Genomic DNA, 7,367 nt, shown 5'->3' with positions numbered 1-7,367 from the left:
TTGATGCTAAAGAACCAAGAAACGGTAAAAGTGCACCAATAAATCCACCTTCTATTTTAGAATTGTGTACTAGTTGTGTTTTACTTAAAATAATTGATACACCAGTACCTTTTTCATATGCTTTTCTAATTCTATTCAATTGTGTTGTGTTTACAGCTAATACATGTTCACCATTTAAATCTGAATGCGATAACTTAATACTAGTTCCAATACCACATTCAATTGCATTTTTAATTTTTTCTATTTGGTTTTGTGAAAGATTTACTTTAAGATTAGTATACTTACTCATTTTGTTATAGTTAGATTATTTTTTTTCTCTTATCAGATTTCCATCTTGATCAACTAATTTAGTCTCCATCTTTGAAATTGTTTTTAGTGTTATTGGTAAGTAAATTAATTTTAATGGCTCTTGAATAATTTTATATTCAGGACCAACACTTGGGAAAAATGAATATATAACGTTTTCTGTTGTTCCATTCACATAGGATGATGCTATTAAATCATTTGTTACACTTATGCTATTAATACTTAAAATGTTTACTATATTATCTGATTCATAAGATCCTGTTGAATATACTTGACTGTTAAAACCAAGAATAGATCTAATTGAATTTATAGTTGATGTTGCTAATGCTTTAAATAAAATCTTCCACGAAAGAAAGTGTCAAAAAATATGGGTTGATAAAGGCTTAGAATTTTATAATAAGCATGTTAAAGCGCTAGGTGTTGAGTTATACTCAACTGAAAATGAAGAAAAAAGTTGTGTAGTTGAACGTTGTAATAGAACAATGAAAGATAAAATTATTAAGTACTTTTCTGCTAATTCTACTAGAAAATATATTAACGTCTTAGATGAAATGGTAAATAAATACAACAACACAAAGCATTCTTCAATTAAAATGACACCAGTTGAAGCTAGCAATAAAAAGAATGAAAATATTGTTTGGTTCAATCTAAATAGAAATGTACGATCAGAGTCTGTAAGACCAAAGTTTTCAATTGGTGATAGAGTTAGGATAACTAAAAAGAAAGGAACGTTTGAAAAAGGATACACACCGAGATGGACTGAAGAAGTTTTTACAGTGTCACAAGTTCAGTTCACAGATCCACTAACTTATAAATTAACTGACTATAATGGTGAAGAAATACAAAGTACTTTTTATGAACAAGAAATGCAAAAAACAGATCAAAGCATATTTAGGATTGAAAAAGTTATTCGTAAACTTAAAAACAAGTCATTAGTAAAGTGGTATGGGTATCCTGATTCGTTTAACTCATGGGTTGATAATAAAGAATTGATAAGTTTCAATTAATAGGAAATGTTTTCTTTTACGAATAAGTTAGATTTCACAAGTGAAATTGATGTAACCATAATATATTAATATATTATGGTTGATATGGATGAAATATGATATGAGAATATGGATAGGGATATAGCTGAAAAAAAATGTGCCAGAACGCCCTTTTTATACTACTTGCAGGATGCTGCTGACGAGTGGCGAATTCCTGTTCAGAAAATCGCTGCTACAGTCCATGATAACGGCTCAAATATAAACCGAGCAATAGACTTTCTTGATGAATGGCCGGATCAGCTCTGTTTTGCTCACACACTACAGTTAGTCATTGGAGCTGGTCTAAAACTTCCAGCAATTCAATATGATTCGGGCTGCAAGACAATTGGCGGCACACTTCAAGTGAAGTACGTTAGCAATGCAAGAATTGCCTAATAAACAAGCAGCACTGAGATCTAAGGGTGGTAATAAAACATTTGAAGTCATGGAAGTCCACGTTAGACATCGCTCTACTCGATGGAATTCCAAGTTAGAGCAATTAGTGAAGCTACGTTGAGTGATTGGAGCCGTGCTGTCTGACCGAAATTTTACAACAAAAAGAAAAGCGTCAACTCTACAAATGACGGATAAAAACTGGTTACTTGCGCAAGCCATTATACCCATTCTGAAACCATATAAGCAGGTAACAACTATGTCATCTGGTCAGAAATATCCTTCGTTGTCGTTAGTTTATTCACTGTTGTCTATTGTTCTAAAAAATGTTCGAGCAGCAAAACCAGACGAATGCATTGCTGCCAATAATTGCAGTAATGTCATTGCTACTGAAATAACAAAGCAATATTATCCGGAAGGATTCAGTGTACTACTTGAACCAAGAGCATCTGTATTAGATCCACATTATAAGCTTTTAAAATTTTTCGAAAACCCTATTGAAAATAAAACATACTCCGCCATTAGAGCTGAAATGGATGCTATTGTTATGCCAGTATAGGAAGGAAATATTGAAGTAGTAGCAGATGAACAGTTGCCAAAGCGAGCACGGGATCATTTAGAACCGAACTTACCAAAGTAGAATGATTTTGATGAACTAGCATTGCTGTGCACAGCCAACGAAGGCTTTGGACATATGGATGAATTGCCGTCTTACCTTTCGGAAACGCGATTGGCTGTAAACGGAAATATCTTAGAGTTTAGGCGAGATAACATCAAACGCTACCCAAAGCTTTCTATTTTGGGTCGCAAGTACATGTGCATACCTGCGACTTCGGTGCCAGCAGAATGCGCTTTTTCAACTGCTGGACATGTGGTCAATCGACGGCGTGCATCATTGGCACCCGAAATAGTAGACATTTTAGTTTTTCTTAACCGTAATTGGGAGTTGTGTAACCTGGACACTTAATGTAAATTAAAGTTTAGATTTAAGTAAAATTTTAAATGAATGATATTATTGATTGAGACGTTTTTATTGTTTTTTGTTTTTTGCAAGTACAACTTTTATAAAAAATATTATTTTTGAACGGGTACCCGCCCGTTCGTTCAACGGGTACCCGGGCAAGCATTTTCGCGATTTTTGACAGCCTTACCTAAATATAATGCAATTTTTGCTGATCTTAAGAGACCACGCAAAGATATTGCTCCGAGATGGGATTGTACGTATATTATGGTATTACCCATGTTTGAAAAACTTGCTATATATGAAAAGATTGAGACGAATTGAAATAAGCGCGACCTAAGATTAAATGATGAAATCTGCAAATTTAATGAAGAATATGCAAAAGTATTTGAACCAATTTTTTTGCAATGAAGGATTTTCAAAGATCGGACTATACCATGTCGGACTTCGTTTTACAATGGATGAGAATGATGATGAACTTGGAAAAAATTCCCGATGGAAAAAACAATTTCAAATCTAAACTTCTCGAAGCTTTAAATATACGTTCGCAAAAAATTTTTTAGGTGCGATGCTTTCATTGCTGCACTCTTATTGGATCCTCGTTTCGCATGGAGTACTGCTGGTCATGAAGTCTTCAACGATTTATTGAGAAGTTGTGGAGAAAATCGCCTACTTAAAATTCATTATTTTATAAACTCACAAATAGAGTTTGCTGAAATTGCTCGACAGGATGAAAATGTACGAGATAAAGATGAAAACAGTTTGACTCCACTTTCAAGTATTTCAATATTATTAATTAATTGATACTTAATACTTGATATATAATGATATAAATGAAATTTTTATTAAATAGTTTAAATAAAAGAAATTTTTAATAATAAGCCAAATACAAGAATTTTTCAGCAAATAACAAATACTGTGTATAGTGAGCCACGTATTAGGGTAAATGAAAATTTAAATATTTTGAAATATTGGCATTTAAAACGCGATGATTATAGTTGGAAGGAACTCTATAAGATTTCTCAAGTTATTTTTGGTGCTGCATTTACTCAGGTTAAAGTTGAACGAGATTTTAGTAGTTTTGCAATGGTCTACACTCATTTGAGAACTAGACTTTTGGATGAAACATTAAACGCGATATTAGCCGTGAAACAAAATTTGGATTTGCTTGACAAAGTAAAATTCTTTTAACAACGTTAACCTTATAAAAAAACGAATGTACGTAACGCTATTTAATTTAAAATGTAAAACAAACAATTACTTTTTCTAAATAATAAAGCAAGTCTAGTCTTTAATTAACGGAACTGTAAATTTATAAATAAGGCTATCGACAGGTATCTGTCAACGGGTACTTATCCATTGGTCACTGTCGGTAGCATTATTAAATGGCGAGTAACCGCCATTTGAAAAAGTAACAGCAATAGTTATAGTATTTATAATAATTATAATCATCGTAGTAATAATAAAAATAGCATTAATGAAAATAATAAATAATAATGACAAAAGCAATAAAGTTTCCATAAAAATAGTAAGAAGAAAAAGAAAACTAAGAAAACTAAAAGAAGTTAGTAATAATAAAAAATTGAAATAAATTTTTTTTTAGAACTTGTTTAGATTTATTTTGTTTTAAATAAAGAAAGAAAGTTAAATTATCTTTAAGTTTTAATTTTTCAAACTCATTTACAATGCACACAAGACTTCGATTTCATTCACTGATGTGTGATTGATTCCATTCACTGATGCACTGATGTGTGATTGATTCCATTCACTGATGCACTGGTGTGTGATTGATTATATTCACTAATGCACTGATGTGTGATTGATTCCATTCAATGATGCACTGATGTGTGATTGAAAACTTATCTTACCTCAAAGTTTTATAGGAAGGTTAGACTTAACTTAGTTTTCCATTATTGATGTTTCTAGTTAAATGTGAATGTAACAACCGAGTTTCAGTAAAAAAGGTTGTAATAGAGGAAGGTAAATTTTTATTAAGGGAGTCAAAAAAAAAGAAGATTAGCAAATCTAACTAGTGCTGACAAGGTAGGAATTTTAAATTTTTTGAAAAAGTTTCTGTATTATGGAATTGAAAATTTATTATTTGGATTGATTGATGCTGAGCTGATAACAATTTATTAATAATACAGTTGCCAATTTGTCCCCAAACTTGATAACAGTAATTGAGATGAGACTGAAACATTGCAAAATACAGGTTCTTAAGGGTAGTTTTATCAACATAATGGCAAATTATTGAAAGAATACCATTAGCTCGATTAAGTCTTTTGCGGAGTGAGTCTAAATGAAAATTCCAAGAGAGGTTCGAAACTATAAAAATATTTATAATATTTGTATAGATATTTAACAACGTGTGTTGGATATAAACGGCTGTTATTAATTTTAATTTTAGTTATACGATTGTTGTATAAAAGTTTTTGTCTTGGAGATGAAAAAAAATATTAGTTCAGTTTTTTCCAAGTTCAAAGAAGTTAAGTTTGCATTTAACAAATAAACTAAACCTTTTATATCTAAGTTTATATTTCTTGCACAAAGAATGATGAGACTTATTAATATGCAAGATATTAGTATCATCAGCAAACAAATGGACTGATGAGAAGTGGACAGAGTTATTTAGATCATTAATATAAATCAAAAACAAACTGCTTTCGATTTGAAAGATAAGATAGAAACCAATTACAAGCAACTCCTCGGATTCTGTAATGTTTAAATTTAGAAATTAAAATGGTATGATTAACAGTATAAAACAACACCAACGAAATGGCCAGTTTCCAGAGCCTTTTTTATTTTTTCGATTATACTTATTAAAGCGTGGCAAGTTGAGTGTTTTGATCGAAATCTAAACTGAAAATTATTTAAACAGTTAAAGAAACTCAAAAATGAGTATAATCTAGAGTACATTATTTTTTCAAGGAGCTTGCCAATATTAGATAGAATTGAAATTGTTTTATAGTTAGTGCATGAGAGTTGTGAGCCATTTTTATATACTGGAACGACACAAGATAATTTCAAAATGTCAGGAAAAATTCCGTTTAGGAAGGAAATATTAAATAGCTTAGAAAGAGTATGAGAAAATTCAAAATTAAAATTAATAAAAATGTTTGTGGGGTTGCTGTTAGGGTCTATTGATTTTCTAGGTTTTAATTTAGGTATAAGTGGTGAGATTTCAGAATGGTTTGTTGGATACCAGTAAACTATGAAGGTTTGGGTGTTTAAGACTTTTTATAGCTAATGTAAGATGAGTGAACTTTAGAACTAAATTTATGAGCTACGTCTGTTAAAAAGTTTTCGAATTCTTTGCAGATTCGAGTTGGCTTAGTTATGTATGTTTCATAGGTACATTTTTGACAATTTTGATATTTATTAGTCTTTTTATGCCTTTCCAGATTTTTTACATTTTCTGAAAAGATTTTTTGAAATGTATTTTTTTACTCAGTTTTATTAGATTAGTTATGGTATATTTAAAACGTTTAAAGATAGTTTTTAGTTTCATTGTATTTGTCGGATCTTTTATTCTTAACATTTTCCCTTGAATAAGATTTTGAATTTGAATTAATTTTATTATTCCTTTAGCATAATAAAATTTCTTAATACTAATTTTTTTGAGTGGCACATGACAGTCTAACAACAATGTTGTTTGAGAAATTAATGCTTCAAAACTGGAGTTAACATGGTTTTATTGGTAATGTCATTCCAATCAACTTTTAATAATTCAGATTTAAATACTCCTTTATTATAATTTTTAAAGTTCCTGCGGTATAAATTATGATTGCGTGATATGAATAATTTGTTAAAATTAGGATAAACAAGAAATTGAGGTAGGTGGTCAGAAATAGAAGTTGTTAGATTTCCTGAAATAATATAGTTAGTGGTGACATTTGAAAAAATATTGTCAATGATGGAAGCGGAATGGTCAGTAACTCTCGTTGGTAGCGTAATAAATGGGCGAATATTATAAGAAGTAAGTTTAAAAACTCAGAAGCTGCGAAGTCAGAGTTTGACTGTATCAGATCCATATTAAAATCATCACGTAGAAAGACAGATTTAATTTCAGAAGATATTTTTTGGAGAAGGACATACATTTTATTATTGAAATCGTTTACATTCATGCTATTAGGGTTATGACTTTTTTTCATGCTCCTTGAAATAATTTAACCTAATTTTTTGGGAAAAATTATTTCAACAAAAGTAGATTCTAAATAGTCTCTTCTTTTTTAAATCAATTTTTTTGATAAATATAACAAGGTTCCACCACACCACAAAAAGATTCGGTTGGTGTGTGCTCAAAATTGTATTTTGAATAATAATTGGATGTGTGGAAGAAGATTCTTTGTTTAACTTTGTTTCTGTAATTCCAATAATGTTAATTTCAAAACTGATTAATGATAATAATATGTTCAGATCTTCAAAGTGCTTTCGCACTTAAAAAAACGCAGCTGTGACGCAAAGGTTAGAGCACTTGCTTTGGAAGCAGGAGATCCAGGTTCGAAACGAACTCTGGACATATTTCGCGTCACGGTAAGGAAGGAGGCGTGAACTTCCTAATTAAATGCACTTCCGCGGTGCTCCGTGACAAGACCGTTAGGTCTTTTCACGGAGCATATACCTTGAAATATCTGAATAATTCTTATAAATCATTACTTCTTTTATAAAAAAAAGAATTGAAG

This window comes from Hydra vulgaris, chromosome 03 (genome assembly GCF_038396675.1).
Source record: "Hydra vulgaris chromosome 03, alternate assembly HydraT2T_AEP".
NCBI classification, from domain to species: domain Eukaryota; kingdom Metazoa; phylum Cnidaria; class Hydrozoa; order Anthoathecata; family Hydridae; genus Hydra; species Hydra vulgaris.
The sequence above is the reverse complement of the archived record's forward strand: the minus strand, read 5'-3'. Positions refer to the sequence as shown.